The sequence below is a fragment of the Onychostruthus taczanowskii genome, unplaced genomic scaffold, assembly GCF_017590055.1.
Source record: "Onychostruthus taczanowskii isolate IOZ18803 unplaced genomic scaffold, ASM1759005v1 scaffold9, whole genome shotgun sequence".
In the NCBI taxonomy this organism is placed as follows: Eukaryota; Metazoa; Chordata; class Aves; order Passeriformes; family Passeridae; genus Onychostruthus; species Onychostruthus taczanowskii.
This window is the reverse complement of record NW_024506993.1, coordinates 17036260-17061782: the sequence shown is the minus strand read 5'-3', so window position 1 is coordinate 17061782 and position 25523 is coordinate 17036260. Positions and strand designations below refer to the sequence as shown.

Genomic DNA, 25523 nt, shown 5'->3' with positions numbered 1-25523 from the left:
ACACCCACCTATCAGTACTGGTGACTGACGCAGGCAGTACAAACATTTCCAGAATCTGAAATCCCCTCCTCATGCCTCTGCATTTTTAACATCTAAATAATTCCTGTTCACCTGCTACTGTCACACTGTTTCCTCTTTTAGTGCTCACTGCTCTTCAGGCACTGACATGAAAGACGCAGAGTAAGAGTGACAGTCACTCTGTCACTGTGTGTGTGCTGAAACTGAATGGATTCTGCTCAGATTCTCTCCTTTATCACTCTCAGCCTTTCAGGACAATTTTCTACTGCTTTCACAGCACCTACATGCACAACAAGGCCCTGATCCCTAGAGGTAAGTAAGATATACCACTAAATCCAAATGAGATTACAAGTGCTTTAGAGAAGCAGATGGTCTTTTAAGTGTTTGCAGAATACCTGGTACAGCCACAGGATGATAGAAAAGTAAAGCTGCCCAAATTCTCTCCAGATGACTTGCCCTTTTTCCAGCTTAGATCACAGCTGCCCCTGAGGCTGCTGGGGAAAATGTCACAGGATTTCCTCACAACGATGAGTTATCCAAATGTTGGTACAAGAACCAGGTGGCGACTAGAGTTTCCGAATGCATTGAATTTCCAGTTTCTTCGCACAGCGACAGCCAAGGGCAGTAATTTAAGAACTGAGGGATCCTGGAGGCCTGAACAAGGGACACGGCTCAGGCTGTTCCTCATCCGGCCACGGGATGTCTCTGCAGCTACACAACACCGCCGGGCCGGGGGAATTCTGGAGGAACCCGAGCTCATCTCCCCCGCTCCACTTCAGCCATGTCAGAGATGAAGCTCGAGAGATTCAAAAGGAGGGGTGATACTTCCTAACATGTTTAACCCAATCTAACCCAAATTCCCCGCAGCAGGACAATGCTTCTCTCTCCTTGTTTGCTCGTTCCTGCTTGCTCCCTCACTCTGGGTTTTTGGGATAGTAGGAGTGTACGTACATTTGAGTTGAATCATCTCGCTGATCCCGTGCAAAACATTTCCTTTTGTGGTTACAGGACCACACTGCCATGTTCAGTGCAAGGGGAATAATTTGAATATTTAGCTGGCTTTTAAGGCAGGGGCCAGGAAATAGGAGGGGAAAAAACCCACAACACAGATAGTCCCTCTCTGTAGTAACTCATGTCAAAGTCTCCCAAACTCATTCAGAGCCTAAGCTGAATCACAAACAAAAACAAGTTGGGGATTTCTCTCCTCCCTCTTATTTGTTTTATCAACAAGAAGAATTTCAGCAACAGACACTCATAGATGTTTTAGTTGGGTTTAACACAGTAAATATCCAAGAACAAGTGAGGTACCACCATCTGCAAGAGGTCAGCACTTCATAGATTCCAGACAAATGTTTCACAGACTAAAGTCTCCCCCTCCTGATGCAGCTCTGTCTTGGATTCAACTTCTTTTATTTTGCCTATGACTAAAGCAGAGCTTTCACCTATTCCAAACAATACAGAGGACAAACTTAACTTCACACCTTCCTGTAGTTTAAACTTCACAGGACCAGAGGAATCCAAGATCTGTCTGTGTGACAGTAGTTGTTACACTCAGGAGACATGCACATGATGCTCGGGACTGCAGTCATCCACGGGCTGCTGGGAAATGGCTGTGGCCACCAAGTGTCCTGGGCTCACAGCCAAGGACCCCAGCACCCCCAAGAAACCCCAACATGACAAATTGTGGGTGTGCAGGCTGCCTGGGAGGAAGTGAAAGCCTTAAAACCAAAACATTCTGAGGCTCTGACACAAGAGCAGGAGCTGGGCATCAGGTGGGGAGAGAGTCCAAAGCCAGATACAACTGCTCTACACATGCATCCGCACACTCCAGAGAAACAGTGATACAGGCAGTATTTTCCCATGTTCAAGTGAATGTCAGAAAAAAATATTTTGTGGCAAGCAGCATTTTGCAGGCAGTATTTGTAAAGAGGAAGATTTCCACAGGGCTTGAAAAAGAGATACTTTGTAACTCAGATACAGCTTAGTGTTTTTCACCAAACTAACTGAAAGTAGAGGGTTACTACTAAACATAGACACTATCCACAAACAAAGACAGAAGAATCCCAGCAGTTTCAAACGAATATAAAGCAGAAAACTATTTAAAGTCCTAAATATTACTCATCCTTTGTCTGTTAAACAAAGGCATGAGTTCAACTATTTTAGCTGGCTTATAAAATTTAAAGTCCTTCCAATTAAACTGCAAAACACAATGCACAGCCTAAGAACAAGCTTGAAGGAGACCAGTTCATTTAAGCAGATCCTTTGTTATCTTCCACCACCACCACCGCGGCTCAAGCAGCAGTGAAACACCCAGGCCAGTTTAGCACCCTCTTCCAAAAGAATGATCTCTCCTTAAAAAGACAAAGTCCCCACTGAGTTGGACTCCGGAAAGGTGTGGGGTGGGGTTTAGGAGCAGTTATCTGTGACTACACAGACATACCACCCCCCATATTTCATTATCCTCCCCCATAACAGACTCAAGCACTGGAACAGAATTTGCTCTACAATATTTACGTCTAGACATCTCTTTGTCAGCGTATCTGCTCCAAGTCTGATCTGCATACCTCACTGTTCAAACACTTCCTGGCAATAAGATGTGTTTTCTTGTAGTAACATATTTCCAAACAAAATCCAGTAAGACATCCAAGATAACACTGCTCTTCCTAACCCATTAAGTGGGGTAAACCCTGTCCTCAAAACCAAACATCACCCTCCAGCAGAGAATTTATCCCTTCACAGAAACAGTGCTGTGTTCTTGAAGACCCAGCCAGAGTGTAGTAACATATTTCCAAACAAAATCCAGTAAGACATCCAAGATAACACTGCTCTTCCTAACCCATTAAGTGGGGTAAACCCTGTCCTCAAAACCAAACATCACCCTCCAGCAGAGAATTTATCCCTTCACAGAAACAGTGCTGTGTTCTTGAAGATCCAGCCAGAGACCTACCTCTTAAACATTACTGAACCCTGACTGAAGACTACAAGTGTCTTACCAGACCAGCACCAGACCCAAGGAGATGCTCCTGCCAGTTCACAGCACAGGAGCCCAAGAACAGCAACATCTCCTCTGAGGGTGTAACTTAAAGGAGAAGAAAAATGAGCCTTGGAGGTCACCACATGACAAGAGGTGAGGGCAGGGAGCTGCAGTGCCATGGATGTGAGAATTACTGCTGAGCACCCCACGATGCTGATGTCCCTGCTCTCTATAAGCCATCTTGTATGAGAACACTGGCAACGCTTCACCACTCACTGGTAAAGCTACTTCCCTAAATATAAAGGAGAACAAATGCTTTAAATTGTGATGAATCACACAGCAAGAACACTGACTGCCCTCAGCAGCTTGCACATCCGTGCTTCCAGCACCGCCGCTCCTCCGACTGCAGCCCCCAGGCCCTGCCGTAAGCAGGGCTAAGGCAGATGGTCACTGATGACTCTGGAGACAGGCCACAGGCAAGGGATAAATACAGACCCCAACGTCACCATGACACAAGCTGGACTTTCCCTGAACAGCCCCAGAGCACCCAGGAGGAAAGCACAAGAATAGAAAATACCAGTATAGCAAACGAGAACTACAGCAGTTGGTCAATTGGCTCCTGGTGAGTTAGACTCATTAGCAAAGAAAAGCAGAAGCATCTGTGCTGAAAGGCAGGGTTGTTTCTATTCATGCTGGATTGGATGAGGTATGAGAAGAAAACCCAGTCTAAGAAAGTTTAAAACAAAAAAAAAAAGTGTTTCCCACTGTGCTATGAGATCAACTTCCCAGCACAAAAGCTGACTCCCCCACAGGTTTGAAACATGTCTGTCTAGTCAGCAGTAAATGGAGATGAGCCCTGGGACCTGGGCAGAGAACACAACTCTCCAGCAACCTGCAGCAACACTTAGGAGGTAACCAGAAACATTTGGCCTTGGTGACATCCAGGCAGCTACAGATTTTCCTAGCTTACTTAAGCACATAGCTTTGAATCCTGAGCCTTCTCATGCATCTCATCCAACACTTGAACTACTACCAAATACTCCTTTTTGGACAGGCTGCTCTCACTGTGACAAGTGTGGCTCGTCAGATTGAGGCCAGGAAGTAGAATACAATCAATATACATGCATCCAAAGTGGAACAGAAGTCTTAGGAAAAGCTGCTCAAGAATGCCAGCTGAGGAGGAGAATGGCAACAGTGAGCTTGCGGAGGAAGTGCAGTGAACAAGGGCTTGGAGAGGACAATAGCCACTGCCACACATGCTCCACCCCGTGCCAGGAGCTCAGCTTCCCTCACCAATCCTCTTTCTTCCTCATCAACAAGGCACATATGCACCAACTGCTAAGTGTTCACAAGGAAAGAGCCTGATCTACTTAAGACAGAGCTTGTCTGAACCTAGAGAAAGGGAAATAAAATTAAGCTTATAGTACAAATCCTTAGAGATACATGTTTCTGGCTCCTAAAGATCCGAAGGAAGACTGCTGGTTTTAGGTGGGAGAGTTAACTTTCTTCCTTATAACTTGTATGGGGCTGTGGTTTGGATTTGTGCTGAAAACAATGTTGACAATAAAGATGCTTTTGTTATTGGTGAGCAGGGCTAGCTGAATCAAGGCTTTTCCTGCTTCTGACACTGCTCCACCAGCGAGGAAGCTGGGGGTGCACAAGAAGCTGGGAGGCAACACCCCAACTGGCCTCAGGGATATCCCAGACCATAGGGTGTCAACTGTAGCATACAGAGCTGGGGAAAGTAAAAGGAAGGGGGGATGTCCAGAGTGATGGTTGTCTTTTCCAAGTCACTGCTACTGTGATGGAGCCCTGCTTTCCTGGGGACAGCTGAACACTTGCCTGCCCATGGGAGCTGGGGAATGAGTTCCTTGTTTTACCTCCCTTGTGCACGCAGTTTTTGCTTTACCTGTTAAACTGCCTTTATCCCAACCCACGAGTTTCCTCACTTTTACCCTTCCAATTTTCTCCCTCATCCCACCAGGAGGGAAGTGACTGAGTGGCTGTGTGGGGCTGAGTTGCTAGCTGAGGTTAAACCACGACAGAGTACTTGTGCCATACTTCCATCACACTGATCACTATTCAGCACTTCTGCCAGCAGCCTGCGAGACCAAGAATTTTCTCCTCTTCTTTTCCTAAGAAAGGAGCGGAAGCCAAGCCTTTTCAGCTCTTTCTGAAGAAATAAGAGCCTGAGCCATGTACTTTTAACTCTGGCTGGACTGCTGAAACCACTCGCTAAAACCAGTGCTTAGTTCTGGGCTTAAACAAGGCTTTTTCTTCTTAGAGGCCAGATTAGCAAGAATTGCAAAGGCCCTTCTGCTGTCACCTACACATAAAGCATGGCAAGCTTTCCGGGAGGGATGAGGTACTGGGAGTCCTTGTTAGGAATTCAGACCCAAGACACACACAATACCCCTTTTCTCACACTGGCAAGCTACAGTGCTAGCCTCTCTCTCTGTTTTTATCTTTTTTTTTTTGTAACCAACTCTTAGCACATAGCTATTAAAAGGGAAGGTCTGTCACATTAAGCAACATATGGAGCAGGTACTCTGCAACATTTTGTGAACACCTGTCATGCAGCTGTCTGTAGATAGGGGTAACCCAAGCTGGGGCTCAAATGGCCTCTTCCACCTTGTATTCCTGTCTGGCCTGATGCTGGACAAGCTGGCACTACTTTGATAAGATCATGCTGGAGAGCAGTAGAGGACTGCATGTAACAGGGAAGATATGATTTAATTCTCTTGCTGCTCTTTTCTCCAGGCTCCCCCTTCCTCACTGGAGAAATGCACCACACTGGCAGGAGGGCACAGGCTGTCTGGGCACCTGCCAGTCCTTGTCACTGCTATCAGTGTCACTGCAAAGGCTGCAAGAAGGGCCAGCCCTGGTCTGCTCATCACCACTCTTTCCAGCAGGAGGGGGGGATGAGCAAGAGGGAGCTGAGCTGCTGAATCCTCCTGCTGCACCTTGCCACAAATACACCCTGCCTTGGTAGAAAAGGGCACCTTCCTTCTCTGTTCCAAAGCACTGGCTGCAGTCCAAGCCTGAGAGTTTCCACAGCAGCAAGACCTGACAGAATATGTTCAACAAAAGGTTGCTTTATCAGTACCAGCCCAGAAGACTTTTTTCCAAGCCTGTGCCTAAGAGAGCAGGGTCATCCAATATCGGCTTTGCATTTTATAGGAGAAATGAGATTATGACACATGAAGGGCTTAGGGAAGATCAATGCTTGTGAGGCCTCATTGCTCAGCTTTCTGTGAGCTAATTTCTGGCTTCACACCATTAACAAAGAGGAAGAAGTCTCCACAGGTTACTTTTAAATTATTCCAATGCAAAAGCTGGCTGTTCAGCACAGTTTCCCAATCAAATGGCCAGAGACAGTTAGAAAGGAATAGACTTTCAACAGTCAAAAACCACAATGAATCAACCTAACCCACCAAGAAAAGACATTTTTAAAATTTTACATTAGTGCAGGGGCTCAGAAACTCATCAACAGGCAGAAAATTGTCATTGCATTGTCAGCATGGCAGGGAAAAAGGAAAAAGATTGATGCCATTCCCACTGAAGAAGCCTGGCTCAAAGACTAACTTAGAATTTGTAACTCAGCTTATGGACTGAATAGGCAGAGGGAACAATTTTACCACCTGTCTCAAAAAAAATCTTATGTTTAAAATTTTCATCTAAAATAAAGTATACCTACTTTTTATTCACAGACCTTGGCCTCTTCCCTGACAGTGAGGCTTAAATAAGGCAGCCACAAACCTAAGAAAGTCCTGCACAGTCATCCAAGTAACCACCCACATGCCTCCCCAGCAGGAAGATGATGGAATGACTGTGCTGAGTTCAGCATGAGGAGGAGTCCCTTCAGAAACTGCACTTTCATGTCAGCTGTGGGTACCAAATTCTACAATCTCAACAGCATCAGAAGGCAGGATGGATGAGCAGGTAAATGCACCACAGCTGCTGACAGCAAGAGGATGAGTCAGAGCTGGGGACGGCTGTGCTGAACCAGAGGACAAACGCATTGCACAGGAGCACTGCTGGCAGGAAGACAGATGTCAGATTTTGTAGGAGCATGGACACAGCTCAGCCAGAGGGGTGGCACAGGGAAGGGCTGCTCAGCACTGGGGAGCTGCCCCACAAAACCAAGGAGAATCCACTGCAGGCAGGCAAGCAGGTCTCAGGTATGTGTTACAACAAGGGTGAAGAGAACAACTGGCACTGCCTAAGTTCTCTCACCTCATCTTCTGTCTTAAAATGCCCCAGAAGACCTTGAAGGCATCACACCAGAGCCAAGGAAAACAATTTGGCCTAATCTCCTACAGAGTAAGTGCTGGCCTCCGAGCTGAAAGGTGCTGTCGTCACCCACATGTGCAAACTCCTCCAGAGCCTGAGCTCCCACTCCACCTCCACACAGACTGGACAAGGAGAAATGGCTGTGCACCTCAGCCTTGTGTCCCTCAGACTCCTAGCTAGTACAGACACCTGGAAAGCAGGTGGAAAAATGGGACAAGATCCTTCTAGCTTCTGTAGAGAGGAAACAGGAGGAAACTTCCAGCAAAAGCACCAAAATCCCAGAAAAAGGAAGTATTTGTGCAGCAATAAGAGCAGTTTTCTCAGGCTTCAGAGGGTAGCTGACAGGAACTGAAAGGAACAACCAGTGTACTGCACCTTACACTTGGCACCCAGAGCAAGCAAAGCAGAGATGCCAAAGTGAGGATTCTGCAACAGGAAAAACAGTCAGCTCCCCCAACTCAACAGCAAGGGCACACAGAGTTTCAGACCTTACACGAGCAATGAAAAAAGAGAAAAAATATGTGTTTTCTGGCTCTTTGCCCTCCACAATCTTATTAAAAAATAAGGAAAGATAACAGAAAACACAAAAGAGATTTTATAGTTTGGGTTTTTTGCTATTTGAAGATAAAAGTCAAGAAAAAAAATTTAATTTCTTTCTTTTCTGCTTTCAGAATGTGTAAAACCAGTGAATTAAGGAATAAACCCAAGTGAACACCTAGGCCTCCAGCTCTCTGACAGGGAAATGACAGTGAAAACACATACATCAAAAGTCTGGTCTGCACAAGAAAGAAAAAAATGCACATTGATACTTCATTCATCCACCATGTTCTCTTTAGGCTGGTAAAACAGGAAAGTTTTGGGTTGAAAAAAGCTTGCTTGTCTTGGTTGTCCTATAAAATGATCCTCCACAATGGAATCAATGCCACCCCAAATGCCTGGCTTTAAAAAACCACCCAATATTATGCTGAGATTCCTTCTGGCACTGATTGAGCCAAATCATTGTCTAACTCCTCCTTCAGTTACTTCTTCAGACCACGGTTGCACAGCAATCCTTTGACATCTGGAATAGCATTAACAACACCCTCCCACTCAACTCTGCTGCACTGGTACAACTGTTTGCAGCCTCACCGTGAATGAAACTAGGGAACTGATCACAGTTAAAAATAAACCAGCACTTTGTTTTGTTTTTTTAAGGATTACTTTTCAGCCAGGTCAGATCCCCAATCTATTGTGCAGCTGTACAAACAGTTGTATCAGCACAAGGTGCCTGAATTGCTGATGGTTATCCTTGTGCCTAAAGCCAGCGTTTGCATTCCCAGCTCACCTCACTGCATGGCTGCTGTAGAACAGGATCACTGACCAAACAGCACGTAGGGGACTTGACTGCCACTGCTTGCAACCATGGAGGGCCTCTCCAGTGAGAGTGACAAAATGAGGTCACACTGATGTCTATCCTACAGCTAAGGCATGGCTATTGAGCTCCCTCAAGCCGTTGCTTGTCCAAAATTATATGTCATTTTTGCAGCCTGCACGCTGAAATAAACATAAAAACATGACTAACCAAGTCACTAATGAGAATGAACAGCTTTGGGCCAAGTTCTGAAGCAAAACTCTCCCAGAAATTGCATAACCACTAACTATCTTGGTGATCTTCCATTCAAGAAACACAAGCCTACGTGATGTGCAGATTCCCACTAATTTGAAGACTGTGACATTCAAAGAGTGAACAGGGAGCCTATCTTCAGTTTTGGCAACTCTTCAAACTGCAGCTGATTTTTTATTTGAACATGGAAATACAAACAGAAATACTGACAATCAGAATAAGCACTAAGCAATGATGCCATGCTAGCACACTTTAGAAACAACTACGAGAGAAACAGACTGAAGGTTTTCCCAAATTACCAGCTCAAATACTGTTTGAAACAAAAACAACTGAAAATACCTCATTTTTTAATGGCTGCCTGGGAACCCACTGGGAAATACCTGGCTCTCTGTTTTCAGCTGGTGACAGGAACCTGCATCAGACACAGGCCATTGTGAGAGGCCTTCTCATTAAAAACAAAGCACAAAAGACTGAATAACCATGAAGATCTGACTTCTAGCATAGGGCAGGAGGCACATTAATGAAATAGCTTCAGGAAATCAGCTTTCTACCGTTTCTGTTGTGTCTGCTCTAGAAGGCAAAAAAATATCTCTAAGCTGTTCAGCAGCCTTTTTTTGTAGATGTCACCACCTCAATCTATGAAGACACAAAACTGAAAAAACTGCTAATTGGCAAAACTTACCCTTTGTTCCTTAGCATGCATCTCAGGCTATAGTGCCATGAGACAGCTTAAGTAAATCTAAGTCAGCATTCTTCAAACCCATCCTCTCCCCTGAGTCAGCACTGGCACTCACTGATCCTGCTCAGAAACCAGCCTGGCAAACAAGTTAACCCGGAAAAAAAGAAAAGTTGTTTTCTCCAGTGTGGCTTCCTGAACTGGTTTACTGCCAGTGCCCAACGAAAGTAAAAGGAACAATCACTGAGCAGGGCAAGGGCAGGCACAAGAGGAGCAGAGCCAATTCCATTCAGCTCCAGCTGCCCTGCAAACACACGCTCAGAGAACAGTCTCGTCCCCCGACTTTAAGGAGACGTGAGTTGTCACTTGCAGCACAAACATCATTTGACTTTTTCACCTCTCCTGACATCTTCTTTACACCAGCATCAGCACCCTGCAGACAGCTACATTAAGTACCCAATCTGTAGGAAAACAAAGCAGCAATATATAAAACAAAACAAAAAGCCTTCAGTTTTCAGTTGGATCAGGTCCCTAATACATCTGGCCAACAATCCCCCAGCATCAAAGCATGGGAGAAAGTGGGAACCGAGGCACACAAAACTCCATCTCCAAGCAACTGTGAAGCTGCTCTCTTACTCAACATAGATGAAATATCACAATATAACTACCTAATAGTTACACAAAACCACTTTGGTTCAAAAGATTTAAACAGTACATTAAAAAATCTGCAATCTAATTCTTCATGTTTTCATCTTCCACAACACACCATTAATATTTAAAACGCCTTATTTCCTCAAAAATAAATCTTTAATTTATTTGATACCAGCATTACTTTCAGAGCAAAAGAGCTGCTAAAATATATAGAGGAGAGTGAGGAACAGCCTGTTGTGATTAAATAGGGCATGACAAACAGCAGCAGCATGCACAAGCAGTACTGGGGAGCAAAGCCAGGGGGAACAGTGACAACAACATTATACAAACAACACCGATTCATGAACAACAAAGAATTCTTAGAAACTGCTGCTTGGGTTACATCCAAGGTTCTCTTTACCTTGGTTAAACTATTAAGAAAGTCACTTCAGAAAGCTGACCACTTCTGCACAACGAAGCTTTTTAGGAAGGAAGAGTTGATCCATCTAAAGGGCTCTGTGTAGAACCCACTGCAGCAGTTCCTGTGAAGCAATGGAGCTGCAACAACACTGAAGGTGACACGAAGCTGGAACGAGTCATTTTTGTCCCCTGTCCCACCATGAAAGGGCTCTTGTGCCAACACAGGTCCAAAAAGCTGTGTCTGTGTATGTACCCCTCCACTGCTGGGGAGAGACATGTCACCCTTGGCTGTGCACAGCAACTCCTCAGTGACAGGGACATCTCAGGGTCTCCTGAGGAGAATTTCACTAAGGTATGTTTCATGACTTTAGCCTCACACCCATTTCCTCAGGATTAACATCTGCTGTAGCAAGCTCTCACCAATGCTTTTAACACCTAACTCTGGACATGGCATTCCTGGAATTAGGGATTCCTGGAAGGCCCAGCTTTGCTTCAGAGATGCAGAAAATTCAGTTTTTACTTGCCATCTTGCTGCCATGTGGAGGAAAGCACACTTACAGAACAGTCTGGGCCACTGCCATGCAGAATTCACTCCTCCAAAGCTCAGAGATTAAGTTGTGGCTGCTGCTTGAAGAAGCAGCAAGTTTCCACTGTATTTGGACAATCTTGCAAAAAAAAGTAGGTCTTTAAAAGAAAACACTAAATTCATGAGCAAATGCTACATCTCTGTCCCAACACATCACTAAAATATCATAAATCACAACTAAGAAGTTAATAAATTTCAGGCTGCTGACAGGCACTAACACTGGAACTACTGCACATTAAACATCAAATACACATATCACAAGGTTTTTAAACATTAAGGAAATTTAGTAAAGCTTTCATTTAGGACTGCATTTAGACATCTGAATTTCTCACAACTCTCCAACTCAAGCAAAATACAGGTGCAACAACTAAGGCAAAGGTAAAACTGTGGTGAACCTGCAAAGCACTAAGCAGAAGCACATGGCTGTGCCCTTTAGATCAAAGTGTCTCATGGGGAACAGACCACTATCTCTATAAAGTGAGACTTCACAACCCTGTCACACAAGATTATCAACCCATATACACACAGCTGTCTTTTGGCAGGTAGTCAAACCTGAGGCAGTGGGAGTTTTACAGGGGTCAAGACTTGCAGGATTCATCTAGATCTATTTTCTGCTGCTGTGAGATGAAATATGAAAATGGGAGAGGAATTGATCATAGAGGCAACAGAGCTTTGCACAGGGAATGTTTCTTACCCGGCAAAAGGTGACCTTCCTATGCCTCTGATTCTCCTCTCCTCTAAGAAGATTATGAATCCTACCCTTGGGAGACTTCTGCTCAGCTACCAGCCCACTGCTATTACACATTAACACTATGTCTTGTGCCCTCGTTTCTACCAGCAGAGAGATATTAGAAAAATTTATAAGACGACTACTCCAAGAGCAGACTTCTAATGGAATCTCTAATGCAAGCAGGGAAAGCCACAGCCAGTGGTGTTTGGAGGGGACTCTTCTTTGTGCTGTCACACACCCAGCTGCAGATCTGCTTAGTGCTTCCCTGCTCAAATCCCAATTCAGCTTATCTGCACATGCAGGCTGCTGACTGCCTTGGAAGCAGACATTTCATCAAGGAAAGACTGAAAAGCAGAGATCACTGTATGCTAAAAAATTAGGGCAAGTCTGAATGCAGTTCACAGCTCCTCCGCTCATGTACCGAAGCAGAGCCTCAGCAGGCAGCAAGCCCAGGTGGGCTGTCAGGAAGTGAGAGCAGCAATGCCCTGCAAGAACATGCTGGCACCTCGGAGGGAAAGCCAAGGAGCAGAATGCAGCACATTCAGTTACATAAATCCTTCTTTTTCACAGACATCAGACACCAAGAATTTGAGGACAACTTTCCCCCTGTTCTTTTGGATTTTTTTCATCTTCCAACACCATTTTCACCTTCCAAGACACCATTTGGACACTTCTGAATGGAGTCTACAAAGCAAATCCTGAGTCTTCTTCCATGGAGAAGATAACAAGGCATTACTCCTCTTGCCACTTAACAGTGCACAGATGTAAAGCAAACCATGCTGCCATAGAGGTGACCATACACCTTTTCTATTCATAAGGTAATTAAACTTACAATGCATTATAAATTACAAAATGAGACATTATAAATTCCCAAATGAGAAAAAAATGTGGGGCTAGACATGAAGAGAAACCTCAACAGGAAGGAACACACTTCAGCATCTCTGTGAATGGAGATTTAGGATGAGATTAGACACACATACAAGCTAAATCTAATGGACACAGTTCCCATTTGGGACAAATGGCAAAGTATTCTCAGAAGGAAAAAAAAAAGTACTGGCTAACACAACAGAAGATCTCAGATGCATCTGTAAGAACACTCCCTGGTTTTGGCTGTTTCACATTACACAATGCAATAGCAAAGTGCAGCCAAGAGTTAAAGAGTTTTAACCAGTAACTATACAGAGAAGCTACAGGGTTAACCACAGACACACAAAAGCCACAAGGAGCTGAACCCATGAAGAATAACTACAAAAGCCATAAACGCAGAGGAGCTAAAATTACATTCCTTAGGCAGTTCTGATAAAATAAGGATGATCTATAGCTTTCCTAGAGACCACTAACTGAAAGACAAATGTAAGCAGCTTGTGGTGAACTTGGATTTTTAATACTGTTCTCAAGTTTTAAATTATGATGCTTTTAAAACAGAAAAAACAGCCTTGATTAGAAAGTCAGTTGCTGCAGATAATTGATCCCCACAGAAAAATATACAACTGGGACAAAAAATGAACTCCTAATTGCTATTTTTGATTCTGCAGTGGCAAAAAACCTCAAGACCAGCATTATGTAAGACCATTAACCTCTTTGCTCATAACTGGCACCTTAATTTAGCACACTACCACACTAGAAAGCTTAAACTGAATTCTTAATTCCAACCCATACCACTGGCTGCAGCAAGGCATTAATAGCAGTACTGGAAAGGAAAAAATAAATCCCAAAGCAAACACTATACACTGAATTTTGCAATTGGAGTTCCTTGGGCATAAATATATATACTTTAGCCTGACAAGATCTAATGACACAGTATTCTTTTCAGACTGGCAATCCTGAAAATATTATCAGATGCTCCACAGTATGTTAGGAACACTGAAGAGAATTCCAAGTACACATTAAGTAAAGAAAACCTCCAGATCACCTTTTATAACAGCAAGTTTATCAAATCCAAAGAAGCTGTAACCCGCTGAAAACAAAATTACTTTGTTCTGACTGAATGTTTTTCTTCTTCTCAAACTAACCTCACAGCATTCCAAACACATCCTCCTTAGGTATGACTGAAATCCCCAAAGCTACCATGTATCGTATTTAACTATAGTTCCGTGGCAATCACAAATATACATGACTGAATGAAAAACAAAACAAGGTAATCTTGAAGAACATTCATGTGAACCTCCCCACTTCTTCCCAAGAAAAGACAGATTAATCTTCTGCACTGATAATGAGCCAGGCTGATGAATTTCAACCAGACAGCCTCTTAAATACTGCCTTCCATCCACTCTTATCACTTTGTGGCAAAGGATGACATTCAGGAGGAAAAAAAAGACTGATTAAGAGCCTACTTTCAGACACTAACGTCCTGTGTGGAAAGAGCTCTATGAATCACTCGTTCATCTGCCTCTGACTCCACTTACTCTTCAGAATTCCCTGATGTGCTTGAATTCATACTCCACCCATCCAGTCTGTAATGCCCCAACTTGCATACAAGAATACTGTGGGAGAGTGTCAAAACACCCAGTAAACTTAAGCTAAATGGCCCCTAGTGCTCTTCCTCATCCACAAATCCGATTATTTTATCACAGAAGACAATGAGGTGCGTCAGGCACAACTTAGAGGCAGTAAATCCATACTAACTGTTCCCAGTCACATTCCTGCACGTTTCACACAGGAAAGGTGTACCAAAAGGACTTGAGCCACGACTGTCCCCAGGACTCAAGTGAGACTGACCACCCTGGATTATCCTTTGGGCCTAGTTTGAAAATAAGTGCTCAGAGATGTGCCAGCACCTCTGTGATTTTTCCAAGCTGACCAAGACTGGCAGTACAGCACCATCGGGTCCCATGGGCTCCCACGGCTCCAGTTCTCTCAAGTAATCCCCCAGGCTGTCTCCATTTGCTTCTGACTGCTGGTTCCTCTTCCAGCCTTGTCTCTAGACACAAGAGCCAGGAGACCTTGCAACTGAAGACTCACTCAGGCATAAAAACCACCAAATACCTCAAGGTAGTCTGTGCATCACTCATCCAGCCCCCTTATTCAGCAGAGTCTTTGTTTACCCTTTCATTGCCAGTGTAAAGGTAAAAGTTATGTCAAAATTATCAGGAATGCTGCAAAAAGGTCTTCCTGTGAGAAAGTAGCTGTTTCCCCCATTCAAAGACAGAAATGCAGACTAACATGGCCAAGTTTGTTCTGTCTGTATTCCAGGCTGTCAAAGAAATCCCAGGTCACTTTGCAGACATAAAACAAACTTGCTGGAGTTGCATGACCCCATTTCTAAAACATTTGGCAAAACAGCCTCCTTTTTACTGTTGGCCAGGCCGCATTTAGCAAATGGAAGTTAGGTCTGTAAACAGCAAACCTAGACTCCCCTGAAAATCCCAAAGAAAGCTCACAGAGAAGCTTCTTTCCAGCTTTGAGAATAAAAATCTGGATAAGGGAATAAGGAACTAAGATTTTCACACACTTAGATGCCAGCTGTCCAGATTGCTCTTGGTATAGAAATGGGGATGTTTTATGATGACTCCATTCTCTCATGGCTTTAACACACATACCATTCCAGTGTATGGGATGAGAGGGAACTGCAGGAGAGAACTCTCAGCTGTTGCAATGCTCCCCAAGAGAAAGGAGAACCGAGGCAGGGAAGGCTTGCAGCCCAGGGTCCCTGCTGCAGGCTCCTGGCATGGAGCAGGCTCTCATCGTGCCACGCTCCCGCTGCCAGGGCGGCGGGAGTGCCCGCTGTGCCTGAAAGGCAGCACGGAAGTGTCACAAAACCAAACAAAAGTACTTTTTATCAAACTCCACAACTCGCAAGTCTCCCCTGCCCCCTTCTGGGAACAACATGGATTTGAAAAACTTCAGTATCTTCTTCCAATGATAAAATTCTTTACTTGGGAAAAAAAAAAAAAAAAAAAAGCTTTGGCCTCAAGTAAAGACATGGATGTTATTAAATGCATCTCCTGCAGCAGCAGAGGCACACTCTAACTAGATTTTCCTCACCCATACACTGAAGCCACTGTCAGGAACTCCTGCCTGCCAGAAAATGGCCGGGCAACTCACTACAGCTCAACTCTTATGACTGAGCTGATTCACTCCCCAGGTCATGATGCAGATGCGCAATGCAGGCTCCCTGTCCTCTACCCCAATAACTCAGCTACTTACTTCCCCAAAATAAAAAAATAATAAAAGAAGAAAAAACAGCAACTGCAGCAAAACTTGCATGATACCATACATTAAACTGCTCAAAAACCTTCTCCACAAGTTATAGAAACCACATTCTATTAAGCTGCTGACTGTGACCTGACTTAAGCAAAAATCCCATTGCAGTGACTTATTTATGTTGAGACTTTAAATGCTAAAGACAAACAGGCCTCATTAGGGCCAGAGGCAAAAAATTCTCCCACCTGTCTCTTCCTACCACTGCTAACAAGAAAAACATCACACTGCTGTTTTATACGTGCAGTTTTCCATTTCACAATGCTTAAGAGAAAAGTTGCTCTTTCCTCTTTACCTTCAGAGTACAGTCCTGCAATATTCTGCTTCTCAGAAAACTTACACAGATATTCAAACACTTCTGCTTTGTCTTTGCTTTGCATGTAGACTACAGAGGAAAGCTAAGCCAAGACCTCACATCCCATTCCCACCTGGGACAAGGACAAGGGAATTTTCAAAGCATGGCTACTGGTAAGCAGCCATTTAAGCCTGTGAAGGGAAATGTTTCTCATCTTGAAGAGACTGACCTCACAGTCAAGATCCAGACACTCCATCCAAAGAGCACATTGTGAACAACAACACGTCCTGTGCAAAGGGAGGGGAGAGCAAAGCCAGCTGGTAAGGAGCAGAAGCTGGCTCCAGTACTCAGGAAGCAGCACAAATGTTTTGTTTCCTTAGGAATTAGGACAACATATAGATTTAAATCCATCAAGTCTAAGAGCTATGCATCAAAACCAAACATAGACTTGCCACAAAGAACCATCACAAGCCAGCTAATCTCACCCTTAGGGCCTCTGTAAACCAGTGTTTGATTTGGTTCACTTCAAGCTCAATGTAAAGCAGCTTTACAATTCCTATCATACGCTGTGGGCTGTGACACCACTCTGATCCATCTCGTCCTCAGATCTATACATTGCCCTTTTGCTGAGCTGCCTGAGAATTAATTATATGGAAATGAACAGTGTTAGATAAGGGCATTCCAAGCAACTAGCTCTCTTAAAGGAGCTGGGGACTGCAGGATCTCTGCCTTCAGAAAATCTGTGGCAATGCCCATTCAGTACAATTCCCGTTGTTAGAGAATGAGTTTAAGACCCAAACAAGCAGACACTGGTACTACACTCATCTTCTCACTTCTGTGGCCAGAAACAAACATTGCTCAGCCATGGCTTGGGCTCTACCTCTGCCTCTTGTCACCTCCAAATCATATCAGAGCAGCATCCTGACTGAGGACACTCTGCCAAAATTGTAGGGGATGCACAAACAGCAGCCCTGAAGAAAAAGATTAACACTGACTTTTAATATGTTGTCTGCATAAGCTCCACCTACCCCTCCATGGAATGCAAGGCACTAACAGCTTCACAGCCTCATGTGAGCTGGAATTTAAGTACCCAAGAGGACTTTAATCTCACATATGCAGACAGAGATACACCAGGGCATTTTGGCAGTTACAACAGCATTTGAGATAACTGGAGGGGCACACACATCAGAATTTTCTCTAACTGTGAAGATAAATCTAAACAAACATTTTGCCTCAGCTACACTCATCTTTTTCTACACAGGGAAGCAGAAAACACTTACATTTGGCAGGTCCTTAATGGCATCCTGCAGTTTTATCAGACAGCACAACTTCTGTCTGAATACTGGTAACACACTCAAAGCCAGGAAAAACGCAGCAATTCTTACATCTCTCTGCTGATGCTTAACAGGTCAGCAAAGCACACAGTTGATTTGGTTAACAGATTCTTTAGATATCTTTTAGATAACCATAATCTACCTGAGATTACCCAAATGAAAAGGAAAGAACCAGGAATAGGCCACTGGTTTTGATAACTCTGCTGAGTATTTCCATGATCTTGGTAAAACCATTCAATTGTACTTCAGCCAGCAGAAAAACAGCTCTTCAGAAAGGAACAACTTACTTGACTATCTTGCTATTTTTAAACCATATTTTAAAGCCAGAAGTCTGGCAAGCATTTCGCTTTTTATGGTCCCCTTGCACTTCATTTCAACTTAGTCTTGCCTGCTAATTAAAATTCTCAAAATCTAAAGAATTTGTGCCCCAGTACATGAACGACGGAATTGGTTTTGTTAATGCAGACTCAAATTAGGGCATCTCTTTCGAATGAATGTGGTGCTGCTTGGCCAAAAATCCAAATCCTTGAGCAACTTTTCTGTTTATATGGCAGAAACAGAAAGACAATCTAGGAGCACATCAGTCCAACAGAAACACTTAAGGGAATAGAAGCAAGATTATCCAAACAAGCTCACTTCACCCTGGTAAACAAATTCTTGTGCCAAAAGCACAAGGAGCAGTTGTTATCTAGTGGCTTGTTCTGCTACTGTAATTCTGAGACATTGATACTAAACAAAATTTGGGGCTTTCTTAAACATGTGAAAAAGTTCAGAGAAATGCAAGGCAGTCAGTTATACAGTACTCCAGGTTATACCAATGCTCAGGACACCACTTAATTTACTGTAGGAGAAAATGAACTGCAGATTGCCCTGTAATTTCAAGTAGACACCCATGCTACAATAAATACACCAAGGTTTGTATGGATAGGTAAAATTTTCTATGCCCAACTGAGAGATGCCCTCCTCTCTCACTACAATCCCTTCTAACTTTACACTACCAATGAAAAAGTTAATTCAGCTGGAAAAGGCATATTTTGGGCCCCCACTTTTTTTATCTGATTTTTTTCCTTGAAAAAAGTACTACTCACAATGACAAATAAAACATTCCTCACTCTTTACCTTCTCAACACCTCCAGCAAAACAAGCTTTACCTTAGAAGTGTCATTTTATCACTATCAGTGCATCTACATTAAGGGATTCCACCTGCAGAGCTTCTCTAGGTAAGGATGAACATGCTGATTAATGCAGCTGTCCCAAGCACTTGTGGCAGAAACAACATTATAAGTACATCCATAGGGAATTAAAGCCACATAATCACGTTGCAAATCCATGCCCCCTACTTGATGCCAGTTTATAATTTCCCTAAGCAGGTGACCCTTGAGGGTCACAGGCAAGAAAACATGAGTTATAACTTCTCAACTGAACACTGTGATTTTTTTCTCCACGAGTAAGTACCAAAGGAAGGTACATTCTCATCTCATCTACAGTGTATTCTCTTGTACTGTCAACCCACTAAAAAAAAAAAAAAAAAAAAAAAAAAAAAAAAAAAAAAAAAACAAAAAAAAAAAAAAAAAAAAAAAAACACTGAAAAGGAAAGAAAAAACTGAGCTCTGCATTAGGGGGAAAAAATCTCAATACAAGTGCTACAGGAAAGTAAATAATGCCATGGCAAATTCAAGGATAAAGGGCAACATTTCATTTTTGAGGTTTAGAATGGGAAATAATGAGGTCTGTCATGGCAAATATACTTTAGACAAAGACAGTGCACTAAATCTGGTACTTAATTTAAGTAGAATATATGACACAGTATCTGATGGGACTGAAAGCTAAGGTAGTCATGTAATTTGAAAGCAGATATAACTCTAAACACAATTTCATACAAGGATACTCTCATCCCTTCAACATGGTAGAACACACATGACACACAACCCAGGCTCATGGGGGGGATTTTGATCTGGGCCTGTTGTTATCCTGTAGCTCCCCTGAGGATCAGCATAATCTGCAAGGCTTTCAATCACTCGTACTGAAAATCTTAAAGCTGTTAAAATACCTTGGAGTTGTTTTGTGGCTTGCAGCATGTTCTGGAAGGTAAAGGACAAAGAATTAACAGGAGGCCCAGCCAGCTGAGTGGAAATGAAAGGCAATCTGAACCTGAAGTTGTCTTCTCAGGAGACACATGCATCAGTCAGACAATCACAACTTCAAGCTTGGCAAGGTGCTATACTTTTTGAAGGACAAAACCTGGCATTTAAAAATGTCTGCAGGATTATTTTACCAGATCAGGAGCCAGTACAACCATCCTTTGGTACCTTCTTCTAGCAAACCTCCCACTTCTAAGGTATCCAATGCAACTAGACTTTGCAAAAGGAAATATCAAGAAGGGAGCTCAGAACACAGTTCACTCCACTGTACTTCTCAAGCACCTTCCAAAGGGACCTTCAATATTGCAAATCTTCATTATTACTCTCCTATACACTAACCTGGGCAGCAGGCCCCTTGAAATGCTTTGCCACACCAACCAGCTCTGTTTGAGGGTTTGAGACAAGAAACTTCTCCTCTTCATTTGAAGTGAAGAATCAGACAAACAAAGCCTATATTTAACTTCCTGTTCACTGAAGCAGCCATAAACAAGTCCCTGTAAACACTCTACAGGTCACAAATTCCCAACATCTTATCTAAATGTTAAGCTGCTGAAGTGGATCTCAAAGCTCCTTCCAACAGGCTTTCTAGTGTGCCACTTACAACAGCTGAGGCCACTGCTTATGTAAGAGATGTAAAGCCAAGCAAAAAGAAAGCGTGTTAAACCTGATAAGCCAAATTGTTTTGCAGATGGTTAGATGCAGCACCTGCACATACATAAACAAATCTTCTGTCCCATACACTAAGAAGGCACAGCACACTCATCTGGAAGTCACACTAATTGTGGTAAGTTTCTTTTTAACAGCAAAACCTCTCTCAAGTGTCCTACAGCTGCCTTGGTTTTTCACACTAAGTTCTTCTCAAGACACTGCAAGGCCATGCTGCAGGCTGGTTCAGGTTGGGTTTTTTCCTACAAAATCACAGTCTGCTAAATCACAGCCACAATACATCATAGGCTGTATATAGCTAGGGAAAGCTAATTTCCCTTTCATTTTCTTTTCCAGATCAATACAGTGTGGTAACATGTGCCAAAAGCTTATCATCTCAGGCTGAAAAACACAAAATAACAAGCATAATGGGTGTAAAACAACACAGAGTTCTCTTCCCTGAGTATCATTAAAAAACCTGCAAATGACAGGAAACCTGAAACAAAGTGCTTTGCACTCATGCAAGAGTCAACCTGGCAAGCTCACTACCATGGGACACTGATCTTAAAGGTTTTGAATTTTCTTCTGGTTGTCATGTCACAATGGGATGAACTCCAAAAAACAAAGTCTCAAACTCTTAACCATCTGACCTGTGATCTTTCATTGCCAGGTTTTAGGAAGGTATTTTAACTGCAGTAAATAAAAATCTTGGGTCACTTTTGGCTGGTGAATGATACAATACCATTAACTATTTTAACTAAGAATATTTGAGTCAAGCTGCATTCACAAATCAGAACTAATTTTTAAGACAACTGGTTTTTGTCATAAGGTGAACCAAATGGTCAACAGGTTCAGTTTTCTAAGCTGCTGAAATTCATTGGAAGTGTCAGTGCTAAGCACGCTACAAAACTAACACACAGACCACAGGAATGGAAATTTCTGTGATCGTACTTAAGTAAAGCTAAGAATAATTAGGGAGAAAAACAAAAACCAAGTGTTGTTATTACACAAAAAAAACCAAAAAAAACCAGCATGCAGAGCACCTGAAGAAAAGTGAAAACTATTTAACTCCGCATGATGCACAACAGTGATACCTATTCAGTCTGACTAAAATAGAGTTAGAGGTTTTTCCTCAGTTCCATAAAAATAAAAGATGCATAAAGCATGCTTGATAATGCTTATTGGTTCACATTTAGCTTACTGTCAAATTTTAAAAAGTGTATTCAGGTCAACACTTGTGGTAAGAACTGTGAAGTATTAAGACCTCAATTACATAAAGAAGATTTATGCCCAAGTAAAGGAAATGCCACTTGCACAGCATAAGAAAACACTCTTACAATAGCTGCTTCTAATGGAAAATAAAGTAAACCTCTCCATTATTTGCAAAAGTAAAGGGATCCATAAACATTTTATACAGTGTAACACTTAATCTAAGTAAAATCCACATCTTTGAGACAAACATGATGTGGGTTTTATTACAGGAAGCGTGGGAGTGTTTAAGAAACTATCTAAAAAAACCCCTGCATATGTATTGTTTCAACACAAACTGAGCTTCAGACCGCTTCAACAATTCTTTTGGGACAGACCCAAAAGACTGAAGTTAAAAGTTCTTTTTATTTCCGTATCTGTGGTAAGAGAACTCAACAGGTCTATTCCTCAGACATGTCACACAGCTGTACACAAAGACCACAGCTTGGAAAAGTGCAATAAACCTTTCACAAAGCAGCAGTGCTGTGGGGGTCCTCCAAAGCTCCATGACTTCACCATGTTTTTAACCAACAAACCAATGCAAGAGCAGCATATCTCATCTCCTGCAAGAGCACCAGCAATTTCATGGCAGTTACTCCATGGTTTGATTCAGACACTGAGTAAGACATGGGTCTGTGTAGCCCCCAGGCCTCTCTCCCAAATCCTTCCTGCTTTAAATAACTCACTGACATCTGCACTTGGTGGTGCACTGATTTTGGTGCTCAAAGCTGCTTATCACCTATAGTTAGCTGTAATGAGATCATGACTGCTCCCCACACGTGCTTAAGCTGCTCAGACAGTACTGTCAAAGGACACTGAACAAACAGCCAGCCCTACCTTCTTGTGCCCTTTTTAAGACTTCTAAACTCACTTTTGGAAGTGCTTGACAATACTTTGATACCAACAAAGGAACAACATTAATTGGAATTAAAGATCACATGATATTTTGCATTAACATACTCTGGAAGTTTAAAAAATTGGGGAAAATGCAGCTCAGCATGGAACTATGGGGGAGGGGAAAAAAGAGAAATGTCAGAACAGAACATGTAAGCTATACAGTAGTTTAGGTTTAGATCAGCACTTAAGTCAGCAGTGACAGACACAGGAGCATGCCTGAAGGGAAGGCACCACATGTCTCCTCTCCCTACCCCAGGAAGGTACTTGTGGAGCTCAGCTTCCCTGGTCATTACCTTTCGCATTTCAAACTGAGACCATCACCCACCAGGTCAGGGGCTTCCCCACCAGGAAACTGAACTGTGTGACAACCACTACTTAAAGATACCATGTCTAAAGAAAACAAGGTCATTTGAGTCTGTTTATACCACAGATATACTGAGTCATGTCTTTATTGATAAAGAGCTGGGGGAAAAAAAATATGATTGACTTTCTTGCAAATTCAGGACAGCACGTAAGCAACCTCTTTGAAACTGAAAGACTATCAGATCAGCCTTATCAACTTTCAGCAAACTAACCTCAGAACAGAAAGAAAAAAGCACACAATGATAAGAATTCTGAAATCATCATAAGGTGATTCAGCTGCAAATCAGCCACCTGAATGGCCAGAATTACTAGAGCATGAGTGAGTATCCAATTCTTGGAATTTTAATTCTTATTACAAAGAACTGACACAAATCTGGTGAATGAACAGGACTGAATTTTTCACTCTGTGCTACTGCACTTACCTGGGTGTTCCTGTAGTATCCTTCAAAAATAAGAGCTAAAGTCCCACAAACTGTATCTACATATCCTTACTTGAAGGGTAAAATTCCAAAGGGAGAGGCAAAAAGCAAGCAGTTTCTTTCTCTTTGCATCTGTAAGATGGCTGCAAACAGAAAAAAAGTTACCTTGGAGATGTCACCCAAGCTCCTTTGGCTGAGCAGTCACTGGAATATGGAGCCAACTTCTCACAGTCAAGAGGGAACAGGACCCCAGAAGCAAGTCAGCCTGTGAAATGATGTATGGAAACGAGTTATCAAGTCCTAAATTAGCTTTTATTTAGATCTTTACTTGCTTATCAATTCAGAATGTTTGAGAGCATGTCTCCCCTAGAGAATGGGACTGGAATTCACAAGTTCCTTTCAGGAAGCAAATGCCCTCAGTCATTCCTGTGGGCTCCGACAGATGCTCTTTACCAAAGCCACCAGTTGGGCTGAGAGGATACACTGTCCCCAGTTGCCCTAGCCACCCTTAGCTGAAAATTCCCAACCAGGGTGGAGCAGAGCAGCATCTCTGACAACTGCTCCTCACCAGGCAGGGATGGGCACTAGGGAAGAAAGGCTGAAGCAGAGTGTATTAAACCCCAGCAGTTGAACAGGCCTGCTTGTAGGCCCCAACACAAGGGAGGAAGCGTTTGGCAAAGCAGCAGCACAGCTGGTGAAGGAGATAACCTTCCTAAGCACAAAAGCTAAATCAGAGACAGCTTATCTCCTGCAGCTCCCAAGCACATGTAGTGACGTCCTGCCAGGACAGACACATCCACATCATAACCTCTTTCACTGCTTTTATCAGATTTGGTTGATGGATCACCTACTAATACAATTATGGACAGCTACGTCCATGTGATTGTTAACAAAACAACTGCACCCATTTTAACTACTGTGGACACATTATACAGCTAGAGAGACACCCTGTAATAGCAAAGCTGATTCCTTTACTCCCAAAGGAGGGGTTCAAACATTAACGACACCACATACTGATGGGGTGATGCAAAATAAATGCAAGCTGGAAATAAATAAAGGCAAAGGACTTCCACCTCTCAGTACCATCTGCAGAGTGGTTCACACCAGCACGGACTACACAGGAAGCACAGGCAGCCCAACACTCTGATTAAGAGGATTGCATCTATTAGGAAGCACATCTACCCGAACAGCACACTGGGAACACCAAAAATAACAGCTGCTGCCACATCAGAACAGCACAACGCTGCGCACAGGCGATGCCTGCAAAACAGAAACCCAGCAGCCACGCACACACTTCCTCTTCCTCCCCCCACCACCCTAGGACAGCAGCAACAAACCTGATATTAAACACTGGCCAGCATCCTGCTCTGCATTCCTGTCACATCAGGAATAGAAATGAGGGAGACTGCTAGCTGCTCCTCCATAGAGCTGAAGGCTCCTTCAGTTTACAGCACGTAACACAAATGCTTGACGTGACTGTTGCAGAGGGCTCTGTCGCATTTTCTTTTGCTCCTTTTCTCAAACTCACTGGGGACCCTCTGTACTTAGTAACTTGTTTTTGATACATTCCCTCTCAAAGACTGAGAGGTCAGAAATAAAACCAGTTGTCCCTAGGCATGTCACACTATATAAACAAGTAAGCAGAGAGCCACACACAAACTCAGCAAGTCAAGTTCAATGCTAAACCGTGCCCAGCACCAATGTGACACCAGCAAATGCAAGAGCAAACAAATCAGACTGCAGCTTTTTGTCAGTACTAAATTCTGAGACTACAAATCCCAGCATTAACACTCCACTGAGATGCTCACATCTCCAACACGTTATGAGCTAATCCCTGATGGACAGACTGGGGGAATCTACTGACAGTGAGTGAAGTGCCTGGGTTACACTGCAATAATCAAGGCCTCTGACAGATTTTTCCATGGCTGCAGTATCTGCATTTCAACCATAGATGGAAGAAACACATCTCCTGTAGAGCATGGGTTCTGGATATCCAATTCAAACTTAGCACCTACATTTCTTATCTTAATGAAAGGCACAGTGAGTGCCAT

The 25523-nt window shown here is 43.1% G+C and overlaps 1 protein-coding gene across 5 annotated transcripts in view; it reads right to left on the bottom strand.

Moving 5' to 3' along the window:
• The window catches only part of IP6K1 (inositol hexakisphosphate kinase 1), a 37234-nt gene that overhangs the window by 8757 nt on the left and 2954 nt on the right, over positions 1 to 25523 (bottom strand). For all 5 annotated transcript variants that reach the window (XM_041425689.1, XM_041425687.1, XM_041425692.1 and 2 more), the window contains exon 3: positions 23638 to 23737. The gene's annotated coding sequence lies outside the window, so the exon portion shown is untranslated. The remainder of the gene's footprint in view (positions 1 to 23637; positions 23738 to 25523) is intronic.